We start from the raw sequence: 16,834 nt of genomic DNA, 5'->3' as shown, positions 1-16,834 counted from the left end.
CAGGGAACTTACGTCTGGCTCATCCTCCCATAGATTGTCCTGAGTACAGAGAAGCAGCCTACAGACAACTGGTACAGTGTGAGAAATAATTAAGTTGAAGTGGCCTGGGGCAAAGGACTATCTGCCTTAAGCCACTCAAGAAAGCACCCAGGAGGGGATGAAAGTCTATTTCAAAGCAAGTAGAAGAAGTAGTCAAATCCTGTAAACTGTAAATGGGGAATCCTTAAGGCCTCTGTCAAGCACAAACCCAGGAAAAGAAACAGGCTCCGTAGTGCCACTCGGGCTCCAATAAGAAAGAGAGGACTTTGGACTTTCCATTTGCCTCAGGCTGATCTTCTTTATAGAATGACTAAATGCTGAAGGAGTCCACCAGCCAAAACAGAAAAAATTTGCAAAGACAGCGAAAGGTGCTTTTTGCCTTAGTTTGTTCATTTTTATTAGCTCTTGGAATTCAAAAAAATCTGTCATATCACTAGCTAGATATAAGCTTAAGGAACAGACAGCTCATGGATTCATGGATAAATCTCAGAGTTAACTCTTTAAAATATTAAATTGTACAGTGTGCATAAAAGGTTCCCAGATAAACAATGAAATAAGAAGTATTGACTCATCTGAAGGAACCAAAAAATCCCAGAAACCATCAATGAAAGTATCCAGACTTTGGACTTACTGTTCAAAGACTTCAAAAATACATATTTTTTAATATGCTTAAAAAGGTAAAGGAAAACACAGAGAACGAATTGAAAAATATGAAGAAAAAAATGAATGGGAAATATAGGAATCTCTTTGAGATTCTCAATAGAAGCCAAACCAAGTTACTGGAGTTGAAGAATAAAATAATCAAAGTGAAAAATTCCCTGAAAGATTTCAACAGTAGATTGAAGGTAGCAGAAGAAAGAATCAGTGATCTTGAAGACAAGACAAATGAAAGAATACAGGCTGGGAAACAGAAAGAAAATGAATGAACAGAGTCTAAGAGACCTGTGGAGTACCATCAAGCATACCAATATGTGCATAATGGAAGTCTCATAAGGAGAAGAAAGAGAGAAAAGGGCAGAAGAACTATTCAACAAATGTGAGAAAATTCCCCAAATTTAATAAAGTCATGGTTATACACATTCGAGGAGCCCACCAAACCCCAAACAGGATGAACTCAAAGAGAACCTTAATCAGACACAAAGTAAATAAATTGTCCAATAGAAAGGACAAGGAGATGTTCTGAAACCTATAAGAGAAAAGCAGTGAGTTACGTACAAGGGAATCCCAATAGGATTAAGTGCTGATTTCTCAGCAGAAACCATGGAGACAAGAAATATTGGCAGTGATCTGAAATATTTAAAGTGCTGAAAGAAAACAATTGCCAACCAAGAATTTTATATACATCAAGACTTACTTTTAAAATGAGGGAGAGTTTAAGAAATTCTCAGGTAACAAAAACCAAGAGAGTTCATCACCATAAGACCTGCCTGACAAACAATGGTGAAGGGAGTTCTTCAGATTAAAAGGAAAGAACACTACATGATGGATCAAAGTGACATAAAGAAATAAGGGCCTTCAGTAAAGGTGACAACTTGGGTAATTATAAATTACGGTCATATTGTATTGTGTTTTTTGGTACTTAACTCCACTTCTTACTTTTGACAGATGCTAAAATGCAAATGAATAAAAGGTACTGATAAATCTATGGTTTTGGACCTATAATGTACAAAAATAACACTGTAACAAGTACAGAAAAAGTGGGGGGACAGAAGGGATAAGAGCAGTGTTTATATGCACTATTGAAGATAAATTGGTATTAAATCATATGCGATTGTTGTAGATTTAGGATATTAAATTTTTACTCCTTAGTAATCACAAAAAAAAAAAAAATCAGAAATATATTCTGAAAGAAATGAAAAGGGACCCAAAATGGTACAATACTATAATACAAAATAAAAGAAGAAAGTATTCATTAACAGAATAAGTGAGGGTCAAAAAAGATATGACTTACAAAGACAAAATAGCAAAATGGCAGAATTAAGTCCACCATTATCATCAATAACTTGAAATATAAATGGATTAAACTCTTTGATCAAAAGACAGAGGAGAAACAAAAGGATTAAAAATGTGATCCAATTATACTTTTTTACAAGAGACTTACCTTAAATTCAAAGTCATAAATACATTGAAAGTGAAAGGACAGAAAGAAAACACCCCATGAAAATAGTTTAATAGCTATATTAATAGCAGATAAAATAGACTTTAAATCAAAAACTGTTACAAGGGACTAAGAAGGTCACTATCTAATGATAAAGGGGTTAATTGAATAAGAAGACAAAGCAGTTATAAATATATATGAACCTAACAACAGAGCCCCAAAATATATGAAGCCAATATTGACATATTTGAAAGGAGAAATAGACAGCTCTACATTAACAGTAGGAGATATCAATACAGCACTTTAAAAAATGGATAGAAAATGTAGATAGGAGAGCAGTAATGAAATAGGGACTTGAACAAACTCTAAACCAGCTAGACCTAACAGACATATATAGAACACTTCACCCAACAGCAACAGAATACACATTCTTCTCTATTGCACCTACGTCATTCTCCAGGATAGACTATATGTTATGTCACAAAATTAGTCTCAATAAATTAAAAAAGACTGAAATTGTACAATATATCTTCTCTGGCTGTGATGGAATGAATGAAAAAAAGGGGGGAAAATAGTAAATTCACAAATATGTGGAAATTAAACAACATATTTTTAAACAACCAATGGGTCAAGGAAGAAATCATAAGGCAAATTTAGAAATACTGGAAGTCTAAAAAAATAAAATAAAATAAAGCCTACCAAAATTTATGGTATACAGCAAAGGCAATGCTGAGAGGGAGATTTATAGCTCTAAATCCTTATATTAAATAATAAGTAAGATCTCAAATCAGAGACCTAACCTCAAAACTGGAGGATCTACAAAATGAAGAGTAAACGAAACCTGAAGGGATTAGAGGGAAGGAAATAACAAAGATTAAAGTAGAAACACGAAATAGAGAATAAAAAGCAATAGAGAAAATCAACCAAAAGTTGGTTCTATGAAAAGAGCAATAAAATTGACAAACCTGGGAAACGGACTTGGTCCAGTGGTTAGGGCGTCCATCTACCACATGGGAGGTCCACTGTTCAAACCCCGGGCCTCTTTGACCCGTGTGCAGCTGACCCATGCGCAGTGCCGATGTGCGCAAGGAGTGCCGCGCCACGCAGGGGTGTCCCCGGCATAGGGGAGCTCCACGCACAAGGAGTGTGCCCTGTAAGGAGAGCCGCCCAGCGCGAAAGAAAGTGCAGCCTGCCCAGGAATGGCGCCGCACACACGGAGAACTGACACAACAAGATGATGCAACAAAAAGAAACACAGATTCCCGTGCCGCTGAACAACAGAAGTGGACAAAGAAGACGCAGCAAATAGACACAGAGAACAGACCCAGGGTGTGGCAGGGAAGGGGAGAGAAATAAATAAATAAATATTTTTTTAAAAAATTGACAAACCTTTAGCTAGATTGACAAACCAAAAGAGAGAATACACAAATAACTAAAGTCAGAAATGGAAAGGGGAACATTACTACTGACTCAACTGAAATAAAAAGGACTATGAAAGGATACCTTGCAACTGTACTATGACAAATTAGATAACATAGTTGAAATAGACAAATTCCTTTAAACCCACAAACTACCTATACTGACTCAAAAAGAAATAGAAAATCTTAACAGATCAATAACAAGTAAAGAGATAAATGGTTCCAGTGGCGTATTTTATGAAACATTTCAAGTAGAATTAACACTACTTCTGTTCAAATTCTTCCAAAAAAATGAAGAGTGAACACTCCTAATTCATTCTATGAGGCCAATATCACCCTCATATCAAAGCCAGATAAAAATACAACAAAAAAAGAAAGTTACAGACCAATATCCCTTATGAGTATAGATGCAAAAATCCTTAACAATATACTAGCAAATCAAGCCTAACAGCACATTAAAATAATTATATACCGTGATCAAATCAAATTTATCCTGATAAGTAAGGGTGGTCCAACATAAGAAATAATTATCCATCCTGCATGGATGGATAGATAGATGATTAGTCAGATAGATGAGAGAAAGAGAGAGAGAGAGAGAGAGAGAATTATACAGCAAAGGTGGCAAAATAATTAAAATGGGGGATCTGGGGATCTGGTATAGGGGAGTAAGGTTATGTTGGAGTTCTCTATTTGGGTTTTGTATTTCTTTGTTGCAACTGTCTTGTATGTTTGAAATTATTTCAAAATAAAAAGTCAAAAAAATAATATCAATTAATGTAATATACTACATTAGCAGAATGCAGGGGATAAAACACATAACAATCTCAACTGATGCAAAAAAGAAGCACTTGAAAATGTCCAGCACCACTTTTTTATTTTAAAAATTTATAAAACTAGGAATAAAAGGAAACTTCTTTAAATAATAAAGGGGTTGTATAAAAAACCCACAGTTACATCATCTTAATGGTGAAAGACTGAAAGCTTTCCCTCTAATATCAGGCACAAAACAAGGATGCCCCTTGTCTCCACTGTTATGCAACAGTGTCCTAGAAGTCTTAGGAAAAGTAATTAGGCAAGAGAAAGAAATGAAAGTTATCCAAATTGGAAAGGAAGAAGTGAAACTTTCCCTGTTTGCAGATGGCATGATCCCATATACAGAAAACCCTGAAAAAAATCCACAATAAAAAACTAAAGCTAGTAAATGGATTTAGCAAAGTGGCAGTGTACAAGAGCAACAACCCAAAATCAGTAGTGTTTCTACACATTAGTAATTGAACAATCTGAAGAAGAAATCAAGAAAAATAATTACAGTCCTTGCTTCAGCAACATATATGCTAAAATTGGAAGGATACAGTGAAGATTAGCATGGCCCCTGTGCAAGGATGACAAGCAAATTCATGACACATTCCATATGTTTAATAAAAGTGCAAATATAAGGAAGAAACAATTGAGAAAATGCAGGAATAAAAGAATCTTATGTACAACTTCTATTAAAAACTGCTAAAATGAAAAAAAAAAAGTAAAATTCCATTTACAATAGCAACATTCATTTACAATAGAATCCAGTGGCCAGGAATAAATCTAACCAAGGATGTAAAGGACTTGTACACAGAAAACTACAAACATTGCTTAAAGAAATCAAAGAAGATCTAAATAAATGGAGGGCATTTCATGTTCATGGATTGGAAGACTAAATTTGTTAAGATGTTCATTCCACCCAAAGTGATTTATAGATAACATGCAATCCCAATCAAAATTCCAACAACCTTCTTTGCAGAAATGGAAAAACCAATCATCAAATATATTTGGAAGGGTAAGGGGCCCCAAATAGCTAAAGCTATCTTGGGGAAAAAAAATGAATGAATTTGGAGAACTCACAATTCCTTATTACAATGCCACAGAAATCAAAACAGCACTTTACTGGCACAATGACGGTCATATAGACCAATGGAGTCAAACTGAGAGTTCAGAAATCAACCCTCACTTTTAGGGTTAACTAATTTTTGTAAAGGGAGCAAAAACCACTCAATTGGGAAAGATTAGTCTCTGTTACAAAAGGTGCTGGGAAAACGCAATGTCCATATGCAAAAGATTGCAATTGTACCCTCACTTCATACCATATACCAGTTGTAAAACTCCTTGAAGAAAATAGGGAATCGCTTTCAGGACCTTGTGTTACACAAAGGTTTCCTAAATTTTAGATCCAAAGAACAAGCAACAAAAGAAAAAACAGACAAGTATGACCTCTTCAAAATTTAAAACATTTGCACATCAAAAAGCTTTATCATGAAAGAAGACAACCTTCATAATGGGAGAAAACATTTGGAAACCATATATCCAATAAAGATTTAATATCAAGAATACTTGTTTTTAAAGAAATCCTACAACTCACCAACAAAAATACAAACAAACCAACTACAAAATGGCAAGGGGCTTGAATAGAAATGTCTCCAAAGAAGATAAACAAGTGGCCAAAAAGCATAAAAAAGAGGTTCAACATCAGTAACTATTAGGGAAATGTGAATCAAAACTGCAATGAGATATCAATAATTTCACACCCATAAGAATGGCTACTATTTTAAAAAAGGAAAATTACAAGTGTGGATATGTGGAGAAAAAGAAATACTTATTCGTTGTTAGTAGGAATGTAAAATGGAAACAGCTGCTATGAAAGGCAGTTTGGTAGTTCCTCCAAAAGTTAAGTATGGAATTAGCATATGACCTGGCAATTCCACTTCTTGGTATATATCCCAAAGAACTGAAAGCAGGGACTCAAACAAATATTTTCACACTGATATTCATGGCAGCATTATTCACAGTTGAAGATGGAAGCAACCTGAGTGTACACCAACCAGAGAATGAATATATAAAACATGGTATTTACATATAATGGACTATTATTCATCCATAAAAAGGAAAGAAGTCTTGATACTGCAATAACATGGATGAATTTTGAAGATATCATGTTTAGTGAAGTAAGCCAGACACAGAAGGACAAATATTGTATGATCTTACTGATATGAAGTAATTAAAATAACCAAATTCATAAAGCAGAAACTAGAATATAGTTTACCAGGGGTGAGGGTGGAGGTGGGGAATGGGAAGTTAAGTTTAAAAATGTACAAGGTGCCTATTTGGAATTATAGAACTGTTTTGGTAATGGATAACTGTGATAATAGCACAACAGTGTGAACCTAATTAACAGCACTGACATGTATTTGCATGTGATTAAGAGGGAAAATTTTAGGTTATAGAGTAAAATTTTTTAAAAATCATAGAACTATACAACACAAACAGTGAATCCTGATGCAAATCACGGACTAGAGTTAATATTACGATTATAAAAACGTTCTTTCATCAATTGTAAGAAGTATGCCACACTAATGGAAGATGTTAATAATAGGGTGACATATGCATGATTTTTCTATAAACCTATAAAATCTCAAATAAAACAGTGAGAGAGAGAGAGAGAGAAAGAAAAGAAAGAAAGAAGAGAGAGAGAGAGAAAAGAAAGAAAGAAGATACAATCCCAGTCATCAAGAAACCCAAAAATATAGTCAGGGATTATGTTCATTGGAAAGATATTCTTGATTCCTTCCTAAATAATTTTGAGAAGTCACTGTGGCAGTTTGATATTATTTATGCGTTCCAAAAAAGTTATTTGATTATGTTTGTGAACTGGTCTGATCCTCTGGGCATGATACCCTTTGATTGTATTAGATTCAACTGAGATGTCTGATTAACTTATGGTAAGGTTAGGGCTTCAATTCAACCAAATCATTAGAGTGCAATTCAGCACTGAGTCCCACCCCTCTTGGGCAGATAAAACAGACTCTCACAGGGAAGTAGACACAGAAGCAAATATGCAGGAAGAAAGAGTGCTCCATAGACACTGTCCCAGGAAGAGAGATGGGCCCAATAGTCTACAGCTGACCTTGTGAAGAAAACAGAGCAGCTGAGCCTGGAAAGAAAGGAGCCCCAGGGAAGAGAGAGAAGCCTTGTGCCAGCCTACAGTTGAGATCAGAAGAAACTGGCACCATGGAGCCTTAAGAGGAAGGAGAAAGGCTGAACACTTGCAGATGTCATCCACAATCTTGTGTCAACACTTGGCAACAGAAAGTGCTTCTTATGGTGCCTTGAGTTGGACTCTTTAGGGCCTGGTAACTGTGAGATTCTACGCCAAATAAATACCCTATATAAAAGCCAACAGAGTTCTGGTACTTTGCATCAGCACCCCTTTGGCTGACTAATTCAGAATTTGGTAACAAAGAGTGGAGAAGTGCTTTTGCAATTACCAAAATGATGGAAAAGGCCTAGATTGTTTTTAAGAAAGTGTTGGTAGGAATATGGACACTAAAGAGACTTTTTATGAGGCCTTAGAAATAAATGATGAAGCTATTATTGGAAACTGAAGAAAAGGCAATCTGTATTTTAAAGTTGCAGAGAACTTAGCAAGATTAACTCCTGGTGTTTTATGGAAGGCAGAATTTGAAAATGGCTAGCCTGGGCATTTAGTTGAAGAACTTTCCAAAGTAAGCTTGGATAATGCAGCTTGGCTTCTCCTTGCAGGTTACAGTAAAATACTAAATGAGAGCGATAAGCTGAGAACTGAATTGTTGGGCACAAAGAAAACAGAAACTGATTCTGGAAATTCCAAGCCTCTGGAAATCAATCCTCCAAATTATTGTTCCCCATTTGAGGACATAACTAAACTTGGAACTTGTAAATCAGGATTGAAGATGCGGTTATCTTGGAAAGACTTGTGGAAAGTCTTGGACCTCTGCTTCTTGCATACTAAACCAAAAAGCTCTTTGAGAGAGCTGTGTGAACAAAACCACCATCAGCCTGGACTAAAAAGGACATCAAAGGAAGAGATGGGAGGGAAAATGACTTTAAGAGGAAAACCATGGAAGCTGAGATCTGAGATTAAGACATCTCCTTGCACCAAGAGAGAAACTCCACCCGTGTGTACAGAGTGAGTGAGTTTGTCCCAGCAGTTGAAGAGGGTTGATGTCCCACCTAATGTTCAGGGAGAGTTTTTGCCACCCCCAGACAACAGAGAGAGTGGAGCACATTTCCCAAGATTCGAGGAAGGTGAGGCCATCACTCCAGTGTTCTTAGAGGGTGAGGTCTGGAGCTCAATCTCCACCTAGATGCTCGGGGAGGGTGCAACAAGAAAATGGCCATTGGGCAAGCCTGTGGAAAGGGTGGGCCCCCATCAGTCCCCAAGGATGAGAAGAAACTATCATCTTGAGAATGATTCTCATACTTTGAAATCTAATGAGGTATGCTCTGCAGGTTTATGGAATTATAGGGGACCTGTGACTCATGTTTCCCTCCCTATTTCTCCTTATGGTAATGCAAATGTTTATCCTTTATCTATCTCTTTGTACATTGGAAGCAGATAAATTGTTTTATAAGTTTCAGAGGTCTACAGCCAGATGGGACTTTGCCCCATGACAAACTGTAGTTCTATAAAGTGGTTGTGATGTGATTTTGTACTGAGGATTTTTACTGAATTAAGGTTTTTTGGTCTTAGCCATTGCACTTGGGGGATTGTTGCTCTTCCTTAGGGAATGCGACAGAGCTCCCCCAGCCAGGAACTCAGCTCTCCTCCAGCCGTCATTCCCAACTGTAACCGCTATGCAATGGCTAAGACCAATAAGGAAGGGTGGTCTAATAATGAGCCCTTGATGCTATTGACTATGCTTGTGAGCCTGTGTGCCTGAAATAAGAACTAGGCCTAGAGCTGCAAGGTGCCTAAGAGTTACTTCCTGAGAGCCTCCATGTTGCTCAAATGTGGCCAGTCTTGAAGCCAAACTCAGCATGTAAATGCATTACCTTTCCCCAGTATGGGACGTGACTCCCAGGGATAAGCCTCACTGGCACCGAGGGATTACTACCAAGTACTAGCTGATAATGTGGCTGGAAAATGACCTTGAATAAAAGGGTCAACTCAGACCAGCAGAATACCTCAGCCTACATGTAATATCAGAAGTTAAAAATGCTTGTTGACCTTGAATAAAAAGGGGAATGGAAAGAACAAATGAGTTTATATGGCTATGAGTCTTCAAAAAAGAGCCGGGAGGTCATCAGGGGTAGCCCTTATGCACACCTCAGCAGAGTCCTAGAGACAGCTAAAGTAGATACATCCCCAGGTATTGGTTCTTCTGAGGGTTACAGAGACCTACAGGTTCTATGGTCATGGCAGATGGACTTCAGTGACATGTCAGTTGGCCCTACTTTGGAGTCTGTGTTCCTGAATGTGATGGAGTTGGACTCAGATGTGATCTTTGTTCACAAGCCTCTCCTGTCACTTTTACCGGAACTGTAGTTGGTGCTGGGGTTTAATATATACCCAGGGGACCTGGATCTCTGGACTGTCCATGTAATAGCCAGGCCCTGAGCCTCAACAGACTTGAAGCTCCTACCGTCTGGTTTATTGGACTTACCCCACCAGCTAACAGCGAGGTGAAGAAGGTCAACCACCACACCAGGGAGCCAAGAGTGCCTACAACTGCAAACAGGAGAATTGCATCCATCATCCAAGTGGAATCTAAACACCCTCTTGATACAAAGGTGGAGTGGACATAACCATCCCAGGGTCCACAGAATGGAGGTATAGAGTATGGATTAGAGTGGATTTACTGATATTGTATTCTGGAACTATTGTGCTTAGTAATGGAAGTAAATGTAGCATTGAGATAAAGAAAGTGGCCATGGTAACTGCTGAGGATGGGGAGTGGGAAGAAGAGATGTGATGTGGGGGCATTTTCAGGACTTGAAGTTGTCCTGGGTGGTACTGCAGGGACAGTTACTAGACATTTTATGTCCTCCATGGCCCACTGGGTGGACTGGGAGAGAGTGTAAACTATAATGTGGACCATTGACCATGAGGTGCAGCAGTGCTCAGAGATGTATTCACCAAGTGCAATGAATGTCCCATGGTGTTGGAGAAGGTTGCTGTTATGGGTGGACGGGGGTGAGGGGGGGCTTATGGGGACCTGATATTTTTTAAATGTAACGTTAAAAAGTAAATAAAGACAAATAAATTTTTTAAAAAATAAATAAATATACTTTTAAAGCTTAAAAAAAGTTTTTTTTGGAATATCGTATTATCTTTTTGGAACTCAGAGGGTGGAGTGTGGCAGTTTAATATTGTTTAAGAATTTCAAAAAAAGATATTTGATTATGTTTGTTAATTTGTCTGTTTTTCTGGGCAGGATACCCTTTGATTGCATTAGATTCAGCTGAGATGTCTGATTAAATTATGTTAAGATTAGGCCTTTGATTCAACCTCATCTTTACAGGGTGACTCAGCATTAAGTCCTTGCCCTCTTGGGCAGATAAAACAGACTCTCACAGGGAAGTAGACACAGAAGCAGATATCACAGAAGCAGATATGCAGGAAGAGAGAGTGCTCCTTAGACACATCCCCAGGGAGGAGAGATGAGCCTGAGAGTCTACAGCTGACCTTGTGAAGAAAACAGAGCAAGTGATCCCGGAAAGAAAGGAGCCCCTGGGAGAGAGACAAACCTTATGCCAGCCTGCAGCTGAGTTCAAAAGAAGCTGGGATCACAGAACCCTAAGAGGAAGGAGGAAGACTGAACCCTCACAGATCTTGCGTCAATACATGGCAATAGACTTTGGGTAAGAAAGTGCCTCTTATGGTACCTTGAGTTTGACTCTTTAGGACCTGGTAACTGTAAGCTTTCTACCCCAAATAAATACACTTTATAAAAGCAATCAGACTTCTGGTACTTCATATCAGCACCCCTTTGGCTGCCTAATACAGTCACTTATCATTTTGGCACTTCAGCTTCTTCATTACTAATGTAAAGGAACTGACTGGGCTGATGATCTGTAGGTTTTTTGTTGTGGTTTTATGACCTTGCATAATATTGTATCCTTAAACAGACTATAAATATAGTAAAACTTATCACAAAATCCAGGATTTTTCAAATGGCATTCCCCTAATAGTATGGAAAGTTGCATGTATACAGATACAGATACGGGTGAAAAGAGGCAGAGTTTTGAAAATATATATAGATAGAGTGCCAGAAGTGCTTGTTGTGTTTAACAGGCGGTGCTTTGCTGGTGGCACAGGGGCAGCTGAGCTTACTCTAATGCTCTCCTGTTGCCATCTTGAAATCCTTAATATCTTTGAACAAAGGGCCTTGCATTTTAATTTTGCACTGAGCCCCCCAAATCATGCAGCCAGGCTTGAGGAGATCTTAACCTTAAGTGGCCAACACTATCTCTGGTAAAGACAGCGTAGCTTAATTTTCAAAAGAAGCCAGCCCTTGGCTTTGGTATGAAGACAGCCAGCAATTGCTTTGAAATACTGAGAATGACAGTGTACCAGGAGCCTATAAACATGTCAAAGTGAGATGGCTTAAAATCCTATTTTATTATCCTGGAACTCACAGCACAGGGCTGGAATGAATAATGAGTCTGGGAGTTGGTTTTAAAATGACCAAACTTGTACTAATTTACATCACTTTTTGGCCTGAGCATTTGGCTCATACATTAGGTTTTATTTCTGTTCCACTTATCTGTCCCCAAAAGGCTTTGCCCCCTGATAGAAAATAGATTTTTATATTATCATTTTTTTAAAAGGAAAAGGAGAAAGTAGGAAGGTTAGTTATCCCCCTTTAGTTCAGTTCTGCTTTAAATGGACGTTTGTCATTCAAATTTTAAAATAACTGGTACTCATTTGGAAAGTAAAGAAAATTTTTAAAATACAGCATTGCCTCAAAGTCTCTTGGATGTCTACTCGGGTCATATGTTTATACTTTTGTGAATCTTGTGCCTAAGCATAAGAGCCGGATTTGAAGGGACTTAAAATGTTCCTCAGTAGAAAATGCCTCTCCTCCCTAACAGCTGTCCCTAACTTCCAGGTGCAAGACATGGTCAGTATTCAATTGAGAAACTTTGCTCCTTATGTGGGGGAACTAAAGCAAGCCTGGGCCTACTTTCTGCTCTGCTTCCAACAAACTGGGTAGACTTGGAAGAATCTCGAGCTCTCTTATGGCCTCCATTTCTCTGGATCATAAAATGGAAATCATTCATAGCTACTCTATATAAACCTATTGGTGCTTTGTGAGGATTAAATTACATAACATATGAAAGAACCTAGAAAAATTTAAAATCCCATTCTGTAGGAGAACTGAAGGGATTTTAGAGCTTTTTAATTGGCCCAAAGTATTTTTATTGCCTAGTTAATTTCTGTGTCAAACTCCTTTCTTCCACACTTCAGCCTTCCCAAGGTGTTCTCTGAACACCCACTGGAGACACCTGTGTTTTCACCCATGGTGCTCATAATGGCTTTCTTATTTATCAGCAAACTCCTTAGACTTCAAAGTCCATGTGTTCCTTTTCAGTTAACCATTCTATAAATCAGAAGTTCAGGAGGGTTCCACTGGGTTCTCTGCAAAGGATAGAAAAATCAAAGTGTCAGCTGGACTGGGCTCCTTTCTGGAGACTCAGAAAAAATCATTTTCAATCTCATTCAATTCATTGGCAGAATTCATTTCCTTTGTAAGTCTGCACTACTGTGTCCTTGCTGACTGTTAGCCAGGGGCCATTCTCTGTTTCTAGAGGCCACCCACATTCCTTGGCACATGGTTCCTCCATCTTCAAAGGCAACAACTGGAAGCTTCCACATCAAGTCTTTCTCTTACTTCAAATCTCTCTGATTCTCCTTTGGCTCATTGATTAGATCAGGCACACCCAGATAATTTCCCCTCCGCCATACAACCTAACATAATCATGGGTCTGATATCTCATCATATTCAGTGTCCTAGGGATACCAGAAGGCAATCTTGGGAGACCATTTTCAGAATTCTGCCTGTCAACACCCCTCTCAGATTTCATCCCTTTTGTGAAACCATTTCAATTTCCCTGTCAAAATTCAGCAATTCCTTCTTTCAGCTCCTGTGGCAATTTTCCATCTCCTTTATTAGGCCACCCAACCACTGCTACTTCATGGACTGAACATGACTTCTTCCCTGCAAGCCTTGATGAGAAAATTTGTACCACCTCACATTTTCCAGATATATACCAGGCATCCTGAGCAGACTTGCACTGAAAACTCCATACAAACTATTTTGAAACTCTGTCGGTATGTCTCTTCTTTAGAATCTCCTCTTCCACTTCATGCCACCAACTGGGATCTTTCTCTGTCCCATCCCCAGTCTTACTGACTCTTGTTTCCTTTTCCTTTGGCTTCCAGACCACTTTCAATCTCAGTTGCTTTCCCCACCCTTACCTTACAGGGTAATTCAGCTTTTACCTCCTGTAGCCAAAGATGAAGTCAGCTTCACCCTGGGATGTATGGAGAAGGAGTGGATCCTAAAGGAAAAATGGGTGACCTTCTACCAAGAAGAAGGGCAGGGGATGTTGTGTCTCTAACAGTAAATATTCACTGTAGCAGCAAAAGAAAGATTGGCACATGCTGTGTCAGACACTTCTCACATCATATTTTTGCCTGGGGCTTTTTAAAAAATTTTTTTAAATTTATTTTTAAAAGATACATAGATCACACAAAATATTGCATTAAAAATATAGGAGATTCTATGGTAGGGGAGGAACATTGGTATGGGGTGTAATTGATGGGGGATGTATGGGAGGGAGTTCACCTTGGCATGCACACAGGGTATATAGATATGTTCGGAAATTCACTGGGTATTGATACAGTGGGTAGAGATTCACACAACTGAGGGAGTGCTTGATTCCCATCCTGGGGAGCTCTGCCACGTTCCCCAATGGAACAGTAATGATCCCCAAAGTGCAGGGGCAATGACCAGTGAAAGATGGTCCAATGATGGGCCCTTGATACCAATGACTATGCTTATGAGCCTACTACACTTGAAATTTCAACTTGACCTAGTGATGCATGGTGCCTAAGAGTTACCTCCTGAGAGCCTCAAATGTGGCCACTCTCTAAGTCAAACTCAGTATATAAATGCATTACCTTCCCCCTAGCTTGGGACATGATTCCCAGGAATGAGCCTCCCTGGCACAGAGGGATTACTACCAAGCATTAGCTGGTGAAGCATCTGGAAAAAGACCTTGAATAAAAAGGGGAAATGATTAAGACAAATAAGTTTATATGCCTGGGGCTTTTTGAAGGACATTTTATTTCAAGAAAATGTTCAAGAACTATTGAATCTTAAATAATGGGGGGGGGGGGGGGCGGCTATAAAGCAATAAAACGCACATAGAAAAGTCTGCCTATGTGGAGGCAGAGTGACAGCTGCTTTTCTCCTGATCCCTCAAAGCTTTTGCAAGTTCTTCATTGAAGCGCATAGAGATTAGTCACTGGCTTGCTCCCTTCCTTGTTTTCCCTGAGCCTGCACATGTCCTAAGAGAGACAATGGCAGCAGCAACAACAACATGAGCACATGCAAAATATATGGCACTTTGTCAACAGTAAAAGCCACAGGTAAGGAATAGTGCTTGAGCTCTCCTTGATGGTTCCTTCATTTTCACTAACTTTTCTTTTAGCTCTTTGTTCAATAACTGAGGTAATGGGGTGTGGTTCTTTGTGTCTTTTTCTCTAGCACTAATTTTCTGACAGTCACCTGAATAGAAAGCTGAATCAATAATATTTCTAAATGTAAGTGAATGTATAAGATGAGAATGAATAAATTTTACACAAGGCACAGAATAATTCTTCAACTATAATAACAATACTTTAAAACCACTTTTTAAAGGACAGTTACTAGAAAAAATAATATGAATTATTATACAAAAATAACTGACTACATTTGTTTCCACAATCTCAGTGTAGATTGTAATTGTTATGGTCCTCTTAGTTGTTATTATGAGTTAAACTAATTGCTAAGGGAGAGAACTGAAACATGATGTGTATGTGTGAATGTGTGTGCACGCAACTGCCAAAGAGAAAGTTTCAATATTCTTACAGCCATCCTGATATTTTATAGCTGCTTTGTATAAATCCACTATTTTGTAGCTTATGGTATGTAATTGTTCCTTCCAGAATGAAAAGTATAGTTATTAAGAAACCTCTTAAGAAATCTCAAAAATAGGTTATGCTGTTTTGCCACAGACTAACAAGGGATCAGAACACTGGTAAAGTAATACTTCTGGCATCAAAATGTCAACATGAGATAATTTTCCAACCTGCTCACAAGCTGACCTCTAAGAGCTGCCAGATATCCTTTGCCTTTAATTTCTTTCCAAGAACAAAAGATTTCCAACATGCTGAGATTCGACAGAAATGTGAAAACCCAAGGAAAGGCCTAAAACACTCAAGAGTTTTGCCTGAATATCTTACTCCTTTTGTGTATTAGGTGAACTCTTTGGTTTTCCAATTTCAATTACAGCTTTAGCCTGGGAATGCTGTGTTTTCACTCAACTCTTATAGGACGAAAATACATGCAGTTGAGACTTTCCAACTGAAATGTTTTGTCACTCTAAATCTAAATCCTTTAGGAAAGGAAAATGCTTAAATAAAAGCTTGACACCTTGAAAGCAGATGGATGAACATGGACTGAATGAATGGATCAGATTTATTTGTTATTTGGTAAAAGCCACAGTGTGTGAAAAAGTAAAAAAAAAAGTATCTTCCTAAGGAATTTCAGTGAGAGAAATTAAAATACTTTACTCTTTGTCCAGTTTTCAACTTTTATGAATATGATGCCATAGGATTAATCGTTTGTATTGTCACTGTGCTTCCAATTGTATTTTTATGGGATGAATCAAGTATATTAAAGAATATTATAAGTTAAATACAATAAGTTTAACACTTAGACTTATTTAAGTTTTTAAACTTTAAATAAGTTTTAAAATGCCTTATTAGTAAAGGATTTGTATAGAACTTGAGTGGTACTAGAAAGGCCTTTCCTACACAAAATTATGAAGTAAGTAAAAGAACTGTAATAACTGGAAATAGCATGCTGCCGTTGGAGAGGGAAACGTTCAACTTCCACTTGCCATCTCACAGTAACAACAAAGACATGTCTAAGGAGCAGCAACTGGTTTTACAATTGTGCTGCTCAAAAGCTGTCCTCAAATTTGGTATGCGTATAGGCTCTTGAATTCTACCTACGGAGACTGCAATCCTACTTTCTAAACTCAAAATGGGGCTATGTGGCCTGTAATAATGACGTTATTGTGTAATTGTTCAGACACAGAGCTGGAGAACTGATAAAGGGTGAGATGAGAAAATATAATAAATGTGGGTTTCTTACCAAATTCTATGAATTCAAAATTCCAAAATGGTACTGCTAGCACAGAAATTATATCTCATGTA

General features: G+C 38.0%; 1 non-coding gene across 1 annotated transcript; it reads left to right on the top strand.

Annotated features, from left to right (window-relative positions):
* The first annotated feature begins 4,869 nt into the window (after positions 1–4,869).
* Positions 4,870–4,972, top strand: LOC111759893 (U6 spliceosomal RNA). The gene has a single exon (XR_002793741.1). It is a non-coding gene; the product is annotated as a U6 spliceosomal RNA (small nuclear RNA).
* The last annotated feature ends 11,862 nt before the right edge of the window (positions 4,973–16,834 follow it).

This window comes from Dasypus novemcinctus, chromosome 5, assembly GCF_030445035.2.
Source record: "Dasypus novemcinctus isolate mDasNov1 chromosome 5, mDasNov1.1.hap2, whole genome shotgun sequence".
Classification (NCBI taxonomy): domain Eukaryota; kingdom Metazoa; phylum Chordata; class Mammalia; order Cingulata; family Dasypodidae; genus Dasypus; species Dasypus novemcinctus.
This window is presented reverse-complemented; position numbering and strand designations above follow the sequence as displayed.